This window comes from Homalodisca vitripennis, chromosome 1, assembly GCF_021130785.1.
Source record: "Homalodisca vitripennis isolate AUS2020 chromosome 1, UT_GWSS_2.1, whole genome shotgun sequence".
NCBI lineage: Eukaryota > Metazoa > Arthropoda > Insecta > Hemiptera > Cicadellidae > Homalodisca > Homalodisca vitripennis.
Window position 1 is genome coordinate 32,291,377 of NC_060207.1, and position 21,012 is coordinate 32,312,388.

At 32.9% G+C, this 21,012-nt stretch overlaps 1 protein-coding gene across 1 annotated transcript in view; it reads right to left on the minus strand.

The window, feature by feature from the left end:
- The window catches only part of LOC124359484, a 67,217-nt gene extending 49,407 nt beyond the window's left edge, over positions 1–17,810 (minus strand). Inside the window, exon 1 of the mRNA XM_046812249.1 lies at positions 17,677–17,810. The gene's annotated coding sequence lies outside the window, so the exon portion shown is untranslated. The remainder of the gene's footprint in view (positions 1–17,676) is intronic.
- Positions 17,811–21,012: the final 3,202 nt, after the last annotated feature.

Genomic DNA, 21,012 nt, shown 5'->3' on the forward strand with positions numbered 1-21,012 from the left:
ATTTATGTATTATAATATTTCCCCCTGATTTAAATGCCTGTTACTGGAAGTATTTCATTAATTAGTAAATATAAAGTATATTTGAGTATATAAAATACAACCTAAAAATAAATATTCTAGATATTTTTTCCGAATTTACGCCGATCATCTACAAACTCCTCAATTGAATTTTTATTTAGATGATAAAAATAAGTTTTACTATTTATTTTTATAAAAGAAATGTGAATACATAATTATTAAACGTTTCACTATCGCCAACTTATTTTCTCTATAATGTCAGTTTTCGTAGCATGTGATTTAAAATTTCTGAAATTGAAACCAATTGAAATGCTCTTGCCTATATTTAAATCCTTATAACACAAATATCCATGCAAAATCACAATGCTGTAATTTAAGCAATTTGTTTTGTATGAATCAACTTTCTTTAATTGATCATCCTAAATTTGTGCTAAATTCTTGTAGTCATTTCGATACATTGCGGGCATAATGTAATGCTTTTCCTAGAGTCCTAGAAGAGAAAAGAATTAGAGCCATCTAAATAAAATGTTTGCTTGCCGAATTGAACATCGTAGGGACCATTTAATTTTATTTCCAGTTTGCTCTAAAAAGAATTGCCTGGACACGAAATGTAAGGCTACAAACAGAGTCTGCATGTCACGCTTGTTTATCATAGCAATAACTTAACAGCAACCAACCGGTAGTCAAACTGCTAATAAACGCTTATTAGCAACAACAAAAATCGCGTATTTGTGATAACAATCGTGGTTGTTGCTATGTTATTTTTGTGAGTAAGAAGCAGGTAGAAGCTATAACTGTGTTGCTTCACAATCTTGTAAACTCTACAATGTCATATCTCTAACCGGTTTTCTTCATACTTGTCATGAATATTTAACTGACAAAATCCTATTAATCAAAGGATGTTGGGATTCTCAATTACAACAATTATTTAAGCTTTTAGTGTTTTCGATTGGGCAATATTTAGGTGTCATGTGTGAGAAAAGGTCAGATATGTTCTAAGCACCATCTTTCCACTTGACCAGCATATTGAAATCAAATTGGTGAGTATGAGTAGGGGACACTATGATGGGGGCTTATTGACCGGTTCTATTTGAACCACAAAAGGCTGCTAAAGAGGAAACTTTAATTGATTAGTCCTCCCCGGTAGCTGCTATAGCTCATAATCACCACAAGTCCCTGGGTTCGAATCCCGGTTTCGGCACAACATTTTCATAAGCTAATAAATAATCAAGTAAACCTGGTCTGACAGTGATAAATTGTTCCGAAATAGACCTTCTGATTGTCACCCTACATTCCGAGCAGGCCCAGCTTCTGAAATTGAGTCAAATTACTATTTTAATTCAAATTAGGTTGCTAATCGACCTACTAAAGGCACGCAGATTCTATTAACTGTATGTAGTCAAATGAGCCCTGCGGATTGATCTAATAGTTTTTATGTTGTATAGGACACGATTTTGAGAAAACATATACAACCTTTAATAGTAAAAGATTTTCTGCAAGGATACTGGATTGTGGAGGATTGTACCTTATTCCAAGGTTCCATGTGGTACAGCCATCATGAGAAGAGATAATGGACACAGTCTTGGCCATGCTAACTTAGAAGAGGAGTAAGCATCTCTCTGCCAGCCCCCACTAGCCAAATTGGGCAGGAGAGACCCCTACAGGTTTTTATGCTTTACAACTTTTAGCACCAAGTAAGTCCCTCTCATTCCGAGTATTCTCTGCAGTAAAAAAGCCTATATAAGTTATCGATTCATCCCAATAGCTCCAAAAAAGGCCTATATAAGTTATCACTTCATCCCAATAGCTCCAAAAAAGGCCTATATAAGTTATCACTTCATCCCAATAGCTCAAGATTTGCTGTAAGTGATAGACGCCCATGATGTTGCCTAGATCTAAGTTTCAACTTCTGATTTTGGTGTACCCAGTAAAGTCTCGTAGTTATAAACCAGCCATACGCGAACCCTCTTCGGTAATAAACTCGCATTTATTATACTGCGGTAGTGCAATTAAATAAAGTAACCTATTTGCGTGATTGCGATAATATATTTTAAACGATTTACATAACACGATATTAGTTGAAGTGGTAGTATAAAGTGATTTGCAGGAAAATAAGTACATACACGGTAACCAAACCATCCTAATATCGTATTTGAGCCTAATTTGCTAATACCTTAACATTGCTAGTCAGAATGGGGTTGCCTCAGCCACAATAAGTTGACTAAGGTGACTACAATTGAACTGTCTCCTGCCGGGCCCCGCAGGCGGTCTGGGTGACAACTCCATTCTCACGTCTACAGCGAATATCATCCTTATTTCCTTATATGGATCCTTATTTTCTGCTAGATTAGACCTATTTTCTTTAAGTTTATAATAATCCGAGAGTTCAAAAATTAAACGGGAAATATACGAATAGAGATAAATTAAGCATTTTTGATCATAAGAGCATAAGTAAGGATATTCTTCTGTTACTGAGATGACAAGATTCATGAAAATGTTTACCGGCTTGTTTTGACAGGATATGGTTAAATTTTGAGTATATGTGTTCTGGCAATTAACGTTCCTATTTTATTCGTTACGGACTGGACTAGATTTATCCTTAAAATATCCCAGAATCACTGTCATAGTCCTTTGCTAGCTTCAACATCTTTTTTTGATTCGAACGGTTTTTACTAATATTTTGCTAGGAAAACTTAAAGTGATCAAAGTTGTACTTGATCCAAATGAGATTTCCCCCATTAACAACACTAGTCGACTTGTATTATCGTTTTGTTTTTGTTTTTTTTTTACTGAGATGGCTTTGTGATGACAACTTTACAGAGAAGTGACTATAAGTCCACTAATATGTAAGCATGACAGAAATTGCACCACTTTCACTTCGTGTAGTTTGATGTCGTGAACGCGTTGGTCTGAACTCTGTGCTTCGAATGTATTACCGCATATTGGGTTGAGTGGGATTTTTCACTTTTTAAACTTGATGTTAGTAAACTTTAAAGTATTTAATTTCTATAAATTCACCGTGTGGGACGCGAAAAACGGTAATATGGAAGTACGAGTATCTATTGTTGTATATTTTGTTTAGCCTGGCTCTGAATATCGATTTGAACTCTGTGCCTCGACTGTATTCCTACATATTGGATTAAGTAGGACTTTTCTCTTTCTTTTAGGGAACTGTGTTAGTACAAGGAAACGTTAAGTTGTAACTAATCTAGAAAAATAACTCAAATTCAATATTTCAGCAGTTTTACTAAATGTTTGATTCTTTCCTATAAGAGCTTCTATGTAGAGCCAAGCCCAAATAAGAGAGAATATTCAGTTCTATCCTATCTAAATAAGATATTTCAAATTTAGAGTACCAGCAGATTAACAAATGTCTTAAATTTCTAATAATTATCACAGTTTAGTAGCTTGGTACTGTAACTTAAAATTGGAGTACTTAATCGGTCTGTTCAAGCATCAATCAATGATTGTTGTGAAATCCAAGTGATGGACGCGGTGAATTTTTTAAAGCTACATTGCCTCATTAGAAATAACTAATTCTGCAGCCTCATTTTTTTATCATGCCAGGCAGGTGGTAAAGGTCGAATACATCACCACTACATCATTACAACCGTGGTGTAGTTTTTAATTTCATGTTTTCTACTGAAGGATTACGCAAATTAATTGGTTTAACATTTTTTCTACGTTTAATAAGATTCAAATGTTATTAAAATGAACATGTGTCAATAATTTTCTGAATATTTATTTTGATAGTCACTAATGTAATTAGAGTTTGTACGATTTTTGGTCAATTTAAGACTCTTGCAATTCATATGTTTTAGTCTTTCATACTCATATTATCTTTTTCGCTGTAGGTTTCTATTTATTTTACGTAAAAATTGAATGATAATATTAATAATAATTAAAGTTGGCGTATTTCAACGTTTCCTACTTTTTCGAGGTTTCCTTAATTCCACACAAGAGAAAACTGGATGGCAAAAAAGTCATGGATTGGAGATATTTACGGATTTTAATGCTACAATAAAATAGAAATAGATTATTACTAACTCTTTAGTACCGGATAAAAAATAGTCCTAAATATTTTCCTTTCCATGAAAGAAAAGGTACCTACGAATTGTAGCAAAATAAGCTTGTAAAGTATTAAACTTATTTCAGCCAAAGGTAAGGCAGAAAGAAATACTGAAACCAGAATGTTTGTCAGTAAAATTTTATGCGTGAGAAAAAATCCCTTCGATAACGAAAAGGAAGTCCGGGTCATCGTTGGTCATGGGAAGGAATATTGGCTTTGGAGGCTGGATTTTCCAAAATAACCACAGCAAAAATCAAATTTGTGCGGTTCGGACATCACTTAATAATAGTACTACTATAGTTATATGTTCAATTATAGATATTTAATTATTGGAATATTAATAACAAACTATAGATCTCAGTTAGTTGTAAAACAGCATGTCAGTAACTAATTAAAATCATCTAGTACTTGTAGTCTTAAAAGCGTATAGTAAAGTTGACGTTTCAAGTTGGAAAGTAATAATAAATGGGAAATAACCCACACGTTACATTGTTATGTCCTTAAACTTGAACATGACTGTAATGTCTTCAGTCTATATACCATAATAAGGCACCTTAGTGTCCGTGAACTGTTATAACAACTGTATAACAAAGGGCTGCCTCTGGCGCCGGACTTACCTCCAGACTTGCTGATTTGCATAAGAGCATGTTTGCATGTTGGCGGACTTTGGCCCAAGATCAATATTCTACAGCTGGACTCGCCCAAACCACCTGTTCTGGGCTATATTTTGGTGAAATCGAGATATTGCACACATAATTGGAACCAAACTTATGGTTCTATACACATAATGATTTTTAATAATGCTCATATCTAATTCGGTCACACCCAAATTCACGTGACCAACTGCTGTTAATCAGATGGTTGGCCGGTGTTAATATTGTGAGCCAGTGAATTTACATGTTTATGAAATATTTCATTACGACCAATCCAATTAGTACTACTGTAGTTAACAATTGAGTATTGTATTTACTGTTAAAAAGATAAATAAGAATGGTCTTGGAATATTAACAGAATTTGCGAATTAATATCTGTAATGGCAACATTATTGAATGTTTAGTTTTGCTGGTATACAATTTTCCAAAATTATTCTGAATATTTTTTATGGGTTTAATAGTGTTGATTGTTCATAGATGTACAATACAAGTCTGAAAAATGGGACAGATCTGAATACAAGCCAGATGATAAATTTCATGAAATGCTACAAAGCCTATCAAATACACTCAGGGCAATACTTGAATGGCTGCTGCGAAGATGATATTTGGAGGAATATTTAAATATAATGGTATAACATCCTTAAGGAGCTTTACTTAAGGAGATTTAAGTTACCCCTTCTTTAGCGTTGAAATCAGCTAGCCTGCTGTATTGATCATGAGAATATTGTATCAAAAAATACTTTGCCTTTTAATATTCCAACTGTACGATCCAAAGTTATGTTTCATAAAAATAGTGTTAGATCTTTTTAAAGGCCCTTATATTCCTTTTTATGGTCATGGAATTATGTGATTTTAAAGATTTGTTATTAAAAATACAGGTAGGCTATTCGACTCATTCAACTGTTTTGGGGGATTTCCTGGAGAACACAAGAAAGTATTTATTTCGTAATCCATCCCTTTAAAAAATACTACAACACTTTTAATGTCTTTCATACTAATGTCAAAAAAAATAACAACAATTCAATGTGTACAAAATCATACTAGAAAACGGAACTTTAAAACCAAAATAGAGCAACTAGGTTGATTATATACACAGAATGGAGTTCTTCTTGAATTACTAAAATCAATGTAGCAGTCAGTGGTGGCTAAAGAAAAAAAGAACTTGTGGCATCCTCGCCTATCCATGACGCCTAATTCATTAAAAATGGTAAGGAATCTTCTTATAAATGGCCCTAATTTATTTCCTCTTAAGACATCAATAGCTTATAGCTTCCTCGCCTATCAACGAAACCTTATCCTTGTAAATGTGGCTTACCAGTTTTCGTATGTGAGAAAATTCACTGTAACTATCAGTTCACTATCCATGATGTCTAATCAGCAAAACATAGTATAGCAGTCTTATTATGAGACAAATTCAGTATGGCGATTAATATAACTTCTTAAAAGACATCAATAACTTATATATTACTCGCCTGTCAATTATTCCTTATGCCTGTAAATGTGGCATACCAGTCTTCGGATGTGAGAAAAATCAACATAACCATCAATAAACTCATTTGATACTTAGGAATTTACGGAATCCTCAACTATCCATAATGCCGCAAACAATCTTCTTATGGAAAAATCAATATGGACCACCACTTTCAGGATCGTCGTTCGTTCTCAATATCTAACCCACTCAAACAATTTTATATCAGTCATCATGTTATTGGGTAAAAATCAATTTAGCCAGCAGTACTGCCATCTCATAAAGGGCAAGAAACTTGGAATTTCCTCGCCTATCCACGAAGAAAACGAACCGTGTAGGTAATTTCCAACCCTAGCAACAACTGCAACCCTCTGTATCGTTAAAGTTGGCTGACTCAGGTATTATCGGGCAGATCAGGAAATGTGACAAGTTAGTAGAGTAGGTCAGCGGTCCCCTTGGCTACAATTGCGTGCTCAGAGCCTCGACTGTGGCTGAGTGTACGAGTACTGAGTACTCCCTTCCTTATACTTGTGGCTATCGACCGCGGCCGGACAGTCTGGTCATCGCTGATTATAGACCTCCTCCTCCTTATCTCACGCACGTCGACAATCAGCCGCTGGAAATAGGCCAGAGTTATTGCACACTTGGGACTTTATTGAGTCTTACAAGCTACTTTTTACTGGCTTGGAAAAATAATGCGCCTGCATTACTGCAATTAACGCAGTTTAAACTTAATCGGTTGAATCATTGCGATTTCCACAGGAAATGTGATTTGCATAATTTCCAGAAAACGTCTTACATTTTATCAATGTATTAAAGGTAATTTTGTTCAATTTGAATTTATCTCGATGGAAGTTGAGAGATTATTATTATTTTTCATGAAGTATAGCATCTTTAGTATGTAAAATTATTAAAATAAACAACAGGATGCAAACTTCAGCAACCACATAATCTGCTTTAAAAACTTTCTCATTACTGAAACAAATTATTGTGTTCCATTTGTGTTCTGAGATAAACGGGCTTAGCTTATACAAGGTTTATTCACATTCGCTAAAAAGAACTGAATTAAAACTTTCCCTCAAGGAAAACTGATCATTATTACTTTGAATAATACCTTTTCAGGTCATTTATTATATTACGATGTTGAAAGTAGAAAAATAAAAATAAAAAATTGTATTAAATAATATTTTTTTTAGTATTTAGCCTAAGGGGTTTGCGATCTATAAATGTAAAAACAATATGTGTAGTATACATGTTTTATAAGTTTCTTATTTTTTCAACACTTTCATTCCCAAACGGCACAACGTCAAATCATGGGTTACTCAATAAAATCAGTAGGCCTATATGAAAGCTCTGGAGTGATCGTGTCAATGACTGATTATATGCGTATCACGAGAACAAAATTCAAGAAATATACTAGGAGCAATACACATATAATGATCTACATAACTTTTTTTATAGTATATAGGACATGTCTATTCTGTGGAATTGCGTCAGTTTTAGTTACAAATTATTTCTAACAATAGCTATCACGTTCATTAGCTCAGAACCAAACGGTTAATTAAATTTTAATATATATATATATATATATATATATATAATAATAATATCCACTCAAATACCTTATACAATAAAGTTTTCTAGAACCATTTAATGTGTGCTTCCTTAGTGCGACGTATCTAATAGGACAAAAATGTACTACAGTAAAGCAGAGTTTAGTTTTAAGTAATAGTTATGACTTAAGACTAGTAGTAGTTTTCAGCCATTTCTGGCAGTTCTGGCAAATTTCATATAATTTACGTGTTACATGCCTCAAATCATCTGTGAAAGGGGGATATGTGTTGTATCATTACACATTTGGTAGAACAGGTCCATGCGCTTTGTCTTTAATGGATAAAAAAAACCGTTAAAAATTACCTTTATTTTACCACTAAATATTGATATAAACATTATTGAAGAAACTGTGACTGGACGTCCAACGATTTTCAACAAATAGTGTTCGCAAAACAGTAAATGTTCCTTAGTAAATGTATTCATGCAAAATCAACAATAGAATCCTTGTAATGTTCTCATTTACACACGACTGTACTTTGTGTTTTGTAACACCAATAGAAAAAACAATAAAACGTTCTGTTAAAGCCGGATCCATAAAATATTACTGTCTGGCCTACTAACACCAGTCCAAGGGAGTAAAACATTCATGCTGGAATAGAAGACACTTTGCATGTAATGTTTTCAACTACTTAAGCCTAGGGATCGATAAACCTTTCATGTTGAACCCTGTTAACTATATGTATCAACATAACAAAAGAAATAAAACGTGCCGAAGGCTACATCTCTTACAGAATGAGACCACTAAAATGCTAAGAGACTGTTCCATCAATAAAATGTTCAAAATCTAGAGCAGTTCAGAATCTCCTACGTCAAATTTAAAACTAAACAATAAAATAACAGTATTTTATTGTACGTTAAACAACGTTTTAACATCTCGTTATGGGATCCAAGCGGTATAAATATTATGAAATTACAGTTTTTTAAATCTATTTTTTATTTTATAGATTGCTTAAATCGGTAGTTTCTATTATCTGCTTACGAGACTACCTAATCGTACTAAGTAATATAGGCCTACATTTTATTTTTGATCGCGTGATAAAAAATTACATCATCACAGCTGATAAACACTCGCAGTATGGCGGAGGTGATGTGATATTCTAAGAATAATACATATTTTTGTTCTGTATTTGTTGGATAGTACAATTAAAAATAGGCCCTGAACTATGCATTATCGTGGATGGAACCGACTGTTAATTACTAAACCAGATCTTTATTAACGGAGTTTGAAGAGATTGACACAAACTTTGACTGTTAAAACAAACCCTTTTGGTTTTTGAGAGCAAGAGATGTTTTTGAGAGACATGTTTCCTCTAAGTCGCAGAGATTGTAAAAGAACCCATTTCGTTTTAGCACCACTATTTTTGAAAAATATGAGCATTTAAAAAATTCTTCTTTTAACCTCAATATTTGGAAGAACGCAAGGAATTTTGGAGATTTTCAGAGGCGAATGACTAGTTTTAATTCATGAAGACATTTTTTAAATTTCATAATAACATAAAACGTACTATACATTTCCTACAAAAAGTTAGAAATGTTTTTAATTGCTGAGCGGTGAGAGAATATATTTTGTGGTTTTAATAAGAACAAGATCTCTTTTTGATATATGGCGAGATTTTATTGAACTTACATTCATATTCAGACAAATCTACATGATTTAATTTGTTATCCATGGATGTTTTTTATTTAAGTTTTCTTCCAGAAATATTGAGATTATTTTGCATGATTGGTCCTGGTGACAAAAAACTTAAACTCTTTTAAATTAAGAAGATTTTTTATAATTCTGGAAGAAAATGTATTAATTTAACCGGGCAAATAAGTCACACATGGATTTACAAGTATAGTAATTTTTGTTCAATGATTGTTTTTGTTCCGTTGCATATATGGATGCTACGGAAATTTACTATGGATAAATCAAACACACAAAACATATTTATAATATGACTAGTAGAACTTTGTAGGTTTATTGAAAATCTAACTTCAGTGATTCTTACCTGTAGAGCTAAATTTTTAAATTTTAACGTTCGAAGAGCGTCTCATTAACCGATCAATCTCGATACGATTAATCGCTTGACGGCACGTTTTCGGCAACGAACTGTTGTCAAGAATCTGCCACCTCCAAAAGAAATCCATTTTGTCTTTCCCTTTAGGTTCAATTCGAACTCCTTAAAATACATATGAAGTTCAAAACAGCATCGGTGACAATCCAAACATTTGGAAATAAATTGGATCTAGTTTACAAGGAATTGCAAACATTTTTTACTTCGTTTTCATATACACTCAACCGGTAGAAAATTTATAATGTTCAGAATCACATTCCGATTTCAGATTTGTCATCAAGAAAAATATTTTTTTCTCAAGAATCTCATAATGAGCGATGAGCATTTTAACCTTAATAGAGTTGTTGATAAAAATAACTGCTGGATAACAAGAAAAGTAATTTAATTAGTTTCACCACAAAATGTCCATTTCCTTCAGTTACAGTGTTATGCGATGTTACCTCATAGAAGAATGTTTGTGAGGCCAGCTTGAACAATAGTGCGCAATAGTTCCATCAAAATGGAGCCACAGCCCAACAATGCACGCTGCACTTAAGAATAATTATTATTTGGCGAGCGTTTGATATCGAGGTTTATTGGTTTCAACCAGACTTCACGTTCGCCGAACAGCTCTACATTTTTCTTTTGGGTCATTAGAAACAAACGTAAGTAGACACGCAACAAGCTGACAACCAATTAAGAGATAAAGGACTATATTTGGGAATAGATTTGTCATTTTAAGCTTTGTCATTGTAATTCTACGAAAAGTTATGTAATATGCTCCAAAAGAAGTAGAGCTTTCTAAGATTGCAAAAACACAATTTAACGATTTATTTTTTCACAAATAGTGTTCGAGATCTCCAAAACTTTCATAAGTAATATTACAATAGTATAAAACACTTCAGGATAAAACAAACTTATTTAACAAGTGGCAGATTTGATAACACTCTGTACAAAGAGCCAATCTTTCTAAATTCCAGTTTTTGGTGCCTTAATTTTGTGTCAGAAAGTCAAACAATGAGTTATTACTGGCTGTTTATATGAAGCTTGGCGTGATTGATAAAACTTTATTACTTTAGGAAGTATGCCTGAATTATTTTCTCAGTTTTCCCCACCAAAAAGTACATAATAACCTTCTGCGAAAATGGCTTTGTAAGGAACCAAAAGTTTAAAAGTTCTCGATGATTTGAGCTCACTGCTAGTCTTATTTTAAAGGTCACGACGTATCTAACTCAATGGGAAGTGCAAATGCCATATACTTTGAGATCATTGTGTCCTACAGACCGGAGTAATAGGAACTCAGTATTCAATCGTCCTAAAAGCTACTAGAGTGCAACTTTGAGATCATCGTGTCCTACAGACCGGAGTAATAGGAACTCAGTATTCAATCGTCCTAAAAGCTACTAGAGTGCAAGTGGTTCCTGTGATGTGAGTATTGAAGATACTATGTGGAGGGGGTAAAATAGTAACTTGGTGATCCTTAAGCCAGTAGTAGGTATCTTGCATAATTCGGGACCAGAGACTTTCAGTGCTCGGAAATTTCCAAGTCAATTACGTTTTAAGATGGAAATATACCTAAATATTGGACAGTTTTATTGATTTTACTTTAAGCTACCACATTTTAAAGGCTGTATTACTTTATAAATCAACAGCGTAACTAGTTTTATAATATAAACAATGAAAATAGCAATAAGCAATATTTATCTAAAAAAGTATATGCCATTACATTATCCAAATAACAGAGAAAACACATACCAAATCTCAATTTTAATGCTAAAAATATTCAGGGTTATCTACGATAAAATACACAATTACTATTTTTACCTAATGTACCATTAAAATTAAAAAAAGTAAACTGCCAAAATCTGTTATGTGCCTGCAGCTCTTTAACTTCTGTAAAGGACCTACTTAATTCTAAAACAATTTCCTACAATAATCTACATTAATAATGAGTACTAAGAATCAGTATTAAGGTGTATTGTAAGTGAATACGCGTATCTTATCGTCTCTTATCGCTATAAAGATAACGAACTAAGAACTGACCAGCCGGGTTTACCTAACTTTTATAGAACTCTAATCTATATTTTATAGAATACATCTGTGTAGATGAAATTATAATATTAGATAGCTCTCAGACATTTCTGACTAAATTATTTAGAGTTTTATTCTATTACGTGATGAGCTCTTCCTCGAGGGAAGTTTTTCGTTCATTGCCATCTAAAACTCAACATTTGTGTCAGATCTAAAATTACTGAAATAGCAATGAAAACCAAGGATGCATTCTTTATGATTCTTCAAACATAAGTTGCGGGCACATAATATATTTTGACCAAGTATACTAGTAATATGTTGTAATTTAATGATTTCACAGCAAACATTGCGCAGGACAAATACATATTTTCAATAAGCTAGTTTATAACTGAGTGACTCTATCTGCTTCACAGGCGGAAACCAGACCGCTGTGTTCGCTAGATTCCCGCCTTAGAAATTCATTGTATGAGTACTTTGATTGATAGACAACTTTAAAATTATTGTTATAAAAAAATATATGTATAAATACAATAAGTTTAGACACTATTATTTTTCCATAGTATTGTGACCAAAATGTATGACCCAAAGATCTTAATTTGTTAAATAAGAATACTGTTATTCACCAAGGTAAATGTTATAATTCATATTATTAACAACCTAAAAATTTATTTCATGAAGTTATTATTCGATTTTGTATATGCGTTACAATCAGCTTTGAATTTACATAAGTACTCAGAAAATTAACTGATCAATTAAATAAATCTTTGTGCGTGTAATCATTCAGTAGAGTAAAAGGTTTAATTTAAAGGCATGACATAAAAAATATAAAAACTATTGTAACATACATTTCATGAAATTGAATATGTGATACGCTGTTTACACAATAATGTACGAGGGAGAATCTGATGATAACATTTTTTCAGATGTTATCTTATTCACTTTATCGTTTGGTTTTGGAAGGGGTTTGAATGGTCATTCAAGAGATCCCAACGAATACACACTAAATTATCATGAATAATTATTTGTTACACACAGGGTGTAACAAACAGGTTGGGCTGGCTATGCATTTTCAGATTGTATGTCTGACTCAAAGTTAAAAATAAATAGTTTTTTTTCAATTTCCGCACTAAGGACTATACGCCATTTTGTTTTTTACTTACAAAAATATGTTTATTGTTATATTTACGATTGTTACAAAACTTGGTAAACGGGTCCATGTCAGAAGTTACTATTATATCATAAAAATATTTCTAAATAAGTTTTAATATTTTCAAAATGGTCGTCATTTAGATTTTGTTTTATAAAATATTTAATTAACCATTATTTAATAATTTTAAAAGACACAAAAAAGTTTAAATAACTTTTCCTTTCTAAGGATACCTTATTTGTAAAAATCGGTTGATAAATAACTATTTTTTGGAAGGTTTCGTATTACCTATTTGGTTATATTTACATTATTAGTTTGTTGTTAACTATGTGGTCGCTAGGGATTGCCGATGGCCGAGCGGTCTAAGTCGTTAGACTTTGAGTCTGAGTTAGAGATAGTGCAGGTTCAAATCCTCTCTGTGACCGCTGCACTTTTTATCAGTACCATCAACTTGTACTGTATCGAATCTCCCCCTTATTCTGTTTGATAAGATCCTCGCACAGACAGTGGCCTATGAGGACGGACAGAATAAGGCTTAAAAGGGGATCGGCCTCTCCTTTTTTAAAAAAAGAAATAAAATTGTAATAGTCAGTTTTATTATCGCATTTTAATTACAGTAACAGCTGATTTAAATCAGAGCTGTTCAAATCTTGACAAATTATGGGCCGTTTAGTTTGAATCTGTAATACGAAACCTTCCATACAATATTTACTTCTCAACAAATTTTTACAAATGAGGTATCCTTGGAAAGTAAAAGTTATTTTAAAGGTTCTTTGATTTTTTTTTAAAATTGTGATAAAAACAGTGTTTTTAGATATTTTATATAAAAAATTAAATGGCCGAATTTTGAAAATATTAAAACTGGTTTAAACAGTTTTTTTATTATACAATACCTTTTGACTAGAGGTTACTTCTATTAAAAGACTCCTTAGATCAAGACTATAGAAACTGCTTCATCAGATCTTCTCGTACTTTTGTTATTTTAGTATATGTTATACTTGCACGTTACTTGAGAAGAAAACAAAGAACACAATGAATCACGGCCAAGTATCGTGACGATCAGCCATTCACGTAAGTACCTAGGTGATGAGATAAACACGCTCGTCGATAAAATATTAACACCCTCCTCAACTGTTCGGGCAGTGCTGTGATCGATCCTGAGGGTGCCGGCCAAGTTTGGCGTGGGAAGTAGGTGCTACTTAAATTGGGCCTACATTGTAGACTTTCCCCATTTGTCGATACTAGAGTACTTGTTTCGTGTAGCCCCAAGTAACTCAAAATATGATTTGGGATGGTAGAGGATATAAGTACTATAAGTACTTAAAATTTGTATTTCTGTTACCACATCCGCACCTTTCATGTTTTAGAGGTTTATGTTAAATATTATATACATTATATTTCAGATGTATATTTGTGAATGTTCAGTTCACCTTCCTCTTAGTGCAGCGTCTGGAATCTGACGCTGTCACAGACTTGACTCCTTGCGTCATTTATGTCAGAAGAGATGAAAAACAAAGAGAGAGAGAGAGAAGAGGAAACTTGTATGTTTTTGAGCTAAACTCAACATCCACATTGAATTTACCCTTCCCACCATAGTTACGTTATGACTATTATTATACCTGTATCGTGTAATTAGTACCTGTATTGTATATATTTGCATCGAGAGGTTAGTTAACTAACGACTCCTATTCACTAACAAAATTTTCAAATTATCAAAGTTTGAAGAAACCTATTTAACTTGGATTAATTTCGATCAAGAATAATGACAGCTGATAAATAATGATACGGTTTGATCAATTTGATGCTAAGTGATAAATTTAATAAATAAAGTAGAAAAATTATTAAGGCGTCTACCAATTTTGATACTCTGACTAATTAGTTGAAGTAGGTTAGGAAATTCCTAACAACCCCATTAAGTTTGAACTATCACACTATAGTCCAGGGCTGAGTACCAATCTACACTGTATAAGCACACAAATTAGTTTTTTTGTAATCAATTGAGGACTTTTTCGTAAGAAATCCGTCAGCCATTCTAGTTTTGGTGGATATCGAATGAGAGGGTATCGAAATAAATACGAATATACTGTTTCTAGCTTGATAATATTCAATTCAGACACATATGTAATATTCGTAATTACCGCCGTAAAACAACTAAATACGCACACTTAAAGTCGTCTTTTTATGTACGATGTATATAGTTAACGCTGATTTAACATTTATTTTCGCGTCTGTCGGCAGTTGGCATTAAGTTGGTGTGTAAAGACAAAAACAACATGATCTGAGAAAAAAATACTGTTTTATATTTATAACCCGTTGATACATTCCTAATTCGAACTCAACCAAAACCAGCGATCTGGCTGAGATCGATTTCATTTTTAGGAGAAATGTATCCATTGTTTTCAAGAATTGTCTGCTTACACTACAATGGAAATTTGCTCTTGGAATATTAAATATGATCAATGCGAATTTGTATTAAATTGTTTGGAGCCCTGAATTCAAACTGTTTAGTGCTAGCTCAGTTTTCAAGAAATTTAAACAACCTAAACCTTACACATAACGTAGCTATGGTGGGATGGGTTCATTAAATGTGAATGTTGAGTACACATTCCTCATAGTGCAGCGTCTGGAATCTGACTGTCACAGACTTGATTTCTGCAATCTGAAGTCATTTTCGTCTGAATTTGCACATTCAATTGTACACCTGATGAGATAATAACAATACCTTTTCACTTAGATTACACTATAATTTGTGTGCGTGCGTGTGCGTGTGCGCGCGCGCGCGTGTGTGTGTGTCTGATGTCGAAACTATGTACAGAGTTTATTTTCAACTTCTTCATCGCCGAATATCTTTTGGAATCCAACGAACATAACGTCAGATTCCAGGAGTCAAGTCTGTGATAGTCGCTGTAGGCTACTAGCAGCAAGGTGGACTGGAGCTAAACTCAACATTCACAAACTAAAACTTTTTAAAACAGGAGATTCAAAATTAACTTGCTCTAATAATATTTTTATGGACTGAAAAATAGATAAAATACTCTTAATTTGTTCTTGCAATTAATATGTCCAACGCGGATAAGTTTCTAAAACTTTTCTTAGTTCAAGGTGCTCACAGCACAAAGAAAGGACTGTAAGTTTCTTAGGTGTTGTATCTACATTAGTTACATATTGTGTTGTATAGTGTTGAGCCAATCACAAGACCCGTATTTTAAGAACTTGTACATTTACAGTATACGGAGCAGCAGTTAGTGTTCTGATTTTTGGATTTGGTATAAAATTATTCTTATATCAATACATGCCAGTACTATAATATAAGCAAAATAAAATTATGAGATATAAATATTAAGTTATGTGATTTTAAGACTAAATTAATTAAAAACTTATTTAGCTAGACATCAATAGTTTCGATCAATGTTTAACATTTCAACGTCGGATCTGCCGGTCGATACTCTAATGTATGACGTAGACACATAATTATAATAATTGGGTTTATTGTAACTCAGGCTGTAACTACAGTCTATTTGGTTACGTTTCATTACAAGCACTTCAATATTAGCCTATAGCCTACTCGTCGAATTCTATTACTAACCTAATTAAAAGTGCTGATATTTTGAGTAGATAAAATTCAATACAATGAATTGTGTTTACTGTTTTTAAGGTTATTCTTTGACGGTGTAATGAATTATATATTATTTCACTATAGACATGTTATTGGCATAAAATCGGTTGGAAAACTAATTAAAACATAAGTTGTAACTTATTATATAACTCATCTCTGTGGTGTCTGAACATTCTCTAATTTAGTTTCAAAATGCAAAAATTGTTCCTAAATGACTTTTTTAACGTAACCAGAAGATATGAACGTGTACTGACTTGCATGATTCATGTATTATATTTTTAAGTGAAGCCTTTGTTTATAACGAAAATCATATAAAGACAATTATCGACAAGAAAATACCGAATGTAACTGATATAATGAAATTTCAATCTGAATATCAAAAGTTTTAAATATAAGTAATAAGATATATTATACTTAATAATTATTAAGTTTAATACAGATTAACAATAAAACTGTATAAGTATGAAGTTTCTTACCAATACCTACATTATTAAATTTAAAGATAATTTCTAATGTAAGATAAATATTGTAGGCTACATGATACACGGATGTAAAATATTTTTTACTTCTAAAATAAACGCATTGTACCAATAACTTAGAAAATTATTTATTACTTTTATTACCTGGGTTTCCCTCGTATTAAGAATTTTACCATACAAACACTTTAAATTTACAATGCAATATACTCATTCAAATTGTATCATTGGGTTGAGTTATAATTTGATCAATTATTATCCAAACCAAAACTAATAACATTCAAAATTTATTACTAGACAGGTTTAATTGACCAGTTAGTTTTATTTATTTATATTGATTTTGTATTTTTATTAGCTCCACTGTGTTATTTAAATAAAACAGTTTATAAAGTTGATAGGTTTATAATATAGTTCGATTTACCTAACTAAAATGTATGCAATTATCAGATTAAGATATAATCAAAGTTCTAAGCGGCATTGTATGCCACAATCAACACAGGGTCTACAACAATTAGAAGGAGTAGCCAACAATGAAGGCCGCTACTCACCGACAGTCAGCTGACAGAGGGTGGAGTGTGATGTGAGTAGGTGACCAGACTGGACGGCCGGGTGGCGCGCAAGTCCCGGACTCTGTGCGGCGGGGCAGCGCCAGCAGAGGTGGCAGCGGAAACGGGGTTTTGTTCTAGCACAAAAGCCCTCGGTTTGCACATCACTGCACTCTGCCGCTCTCCTATCGCACGCAGTTTCCTCTGGTCCCCCAATACCGTACCACGACCACATCGGGGTGCCGACAGTAACCTACAGGTGCCTCTGCAGCAGCATCACGAGGAAACATCAATTATGGTCCCTTCTATATTACTCTAAAGATTGAGAATAGAAGCGCTACCGTAATGACAAATACATAAAAAAAAAATATCAATCTAACAGCTGATAGGTGCTGGTGAGACCAGGCATTCTCAAATTTCCTTCTAATTTGTGCTTGGGAACAAAAATCTAAAAAAACGATACCTTAGTCAAACCATGAAACCATTTCCATAAATCAATAAAAGTTGTTTGTAATGAAAACCATGTTCTACAAAAGTCAAGGAATTAATGCTTACGTAATAAAATGGGTTACATTACAGGAAGAACACTTACGTAATGACAAATACATAAATAAAAAATATCAATCTAACAGCTGATAGGTGCTGACGAGACCAGACATTGTCAAATTTCCCTCTGTGCTTACGCGAACCAAAATCTAAAAACCCCATACCTTAGTCAAATTATGAAACTATTTCTATAAAAAATTAAAGTTGTTTTTAATGAAAACCATTTTGTACAAAAGTCAAATAACTAATGCATTACGTAATAACGTGGATTACATTACAGGAAGAACACTTACAAATAACACATGTCTGTAATCATGTTAACCTTTCAAATCATCCAAGTATTAAACTTTAAACAAAGAATCCATTACATGTCAAGAAACTCTCACTACTTTAGTTATTATAATAAAGTAGTCCTTGCTATTTGGAAAAAAATTTAACATGTAATTTTACAGTACAAATAATTATACTATGAATTATACGAAACACCTTATAAGTTACAATAACACTTGTAGGTTATATCCAAAAAAATTCAGATAGGAATGTAACATTTGGTGGACATTTGTGGTTTTAATATAAAAAACATTTTTATTTCTTCCACAGTTTAATTTAAATTAAACCACAACATTTGTGGTTGACTAAACGTGCCCTGTAATATCAACAGGCACGCACACGCACATAGTTAAATAAACACCTAAAGGTGGGTTTTGTGAAGCTTCATGTGTGAAATATTCAAACAACAAAGTGGGTGCCGCTAGCTTCACACCAGCGGCAACCATTAACGAAAATACGAAAAAACTAGTGGAATCGTTTGTTTAGCGTTTGTTTAGGTTCGTTTAGCTAATTTTAGCGTTTGCTTGGCATTAATGTTTAAAATATGCAAAAAAAGCAAAGTGGGTGCCGCTTTCACACAGCCCTAAAGGTGTAGGCCTACTAGATGTTACGATTAGTACGGCATTCACTTCTTAATACCGCGTCTGGGCATTATAAACTGAGGGCAAAAACACAACCTAACTTATTTTCTTACGCGAATTTGCTGATGAAACTATATTTTTATTCATTGTTTAAATTTGTATATTGTTTACTAGGAATATGGAAAAATGTTATGACACTTTACATGTTATTTAAGTAATAATGATAATGATGATTTAAAGGCTATTACATTTGCTTACGATTTCCCAGCTGTTTAATAAGACTCGTAACCATGTCAGACACCGGTGGTACCTTAAGATTACTAATTACTAATTAGACCTTCTCTAATTAGTAATACCATTTCTCCGTAACAAAGTTTTTCTTTTTAAATACTGAGATGGTTCTAGTGTCTATGTTTTCTGCTGAGACATTAATTATAATAATTTAGTCTGTACTACGTGGTTCCTTCTTTAATATATGGTAACGTCCTATACACCAGAAGATATGTCTGACATTTTGTGGAATATTAATGTATTTAAGAATTCGAAGAAACCCAATTTTTAATTGTGTAATAAGTTCATAAAGAATATACGAGCAAAGATTGGGGGATGAGAGGATATCCAGGACGAAATAACTTTTCGGCCCTTAAAACTACAAATAAAATCACCTCAAATCCAAGAATATTTGATTGAAATGAATATTATGGAGCATTGTTACATAATGGTATTAATTTGGAAATGGTTGCTCCAGAAAAGTTACTGTCAGACAGTTGGAACTCACCTGAAATTGTTTGAACACATCAGTCTAAATTTAATGTTTTGGCACTTAAAGATATATTAGAATTGTGTCCCAAACAATATGTGATCTGTTACGTCAAGTAAACCCAACGCAGAATTGAGGAAAGATCCTTGCATGGGAGTAAAATGATATGTCCGTTTCATGCTAAAGTTTAGTAGATATTTTAAAAGATTAAAATAATGTATCTGTGAACTATAGTAATGGTACATATGCAATATGTAATATATAGGGTACAGAATCAAAAGTTAAACTAAGGCAACTCCCCTACCTCTTCATCTACCCTACCGGAAAACGTTCAGTCTTCACAGACATGATTTGAATCTAAGCTATCTAATTAGGACCCAAAGTACGACTTTTTAGGCCTTGCGGACACCGTCTCTCCATCTTTTGATAATAAACTCCTCACGTAGGCTTGTCATTTATTTTTCAATATTAATGTCAGCCCTATATTTACTGACTTTGTAACAGCAGCTGCTGAAATCCACACTCGCATAGGGAAAAACATGGTATCAATGCTCAAAGTGCCTTCTTGATTACTACTGGATACTCATCTTCGATGCGGCACCAAAATTCAAGTAAAGAAAGGAACCTGGATTTTCAATATAATCTGTAGAAATATCAAAGAGCTGTTCAGGTTCCTCGTTAGTGAAGCTCTAAGGAGTCTCCACATTCATAAAGTCACTAAACCATTGCATTGATTTTATTTCAGCCTTCGAAAATTATTCTTGAAAATAGAGCTCCAATTTAGATAAGTGATTGATGATTACACTTTTCATTTCATACTTCAATATAAGTCCATTATCTTGCAGTAACTGATTTAAAGAAGGAAATTCCGTATTATCGCCTTTTATCAAGTTGTTCTTCAATAGAAGACTTTTTTAAATCCTTCAACTTCATTAAGGAGCTGAAAATATGTGTTATTAACTTCTAAGGGGCTGTTGGGAATATTTAGTCTTTCAAACAGGTCAGTTAAAAAAATAATGCAGCCAAGAAATCTTCACCAATGAACATATTAGCAAGTACATGTCTTTCGTCGTGTGAAGATGAAAACATTTCATAGTTGATACACTCTTAGCAAGGACTTGT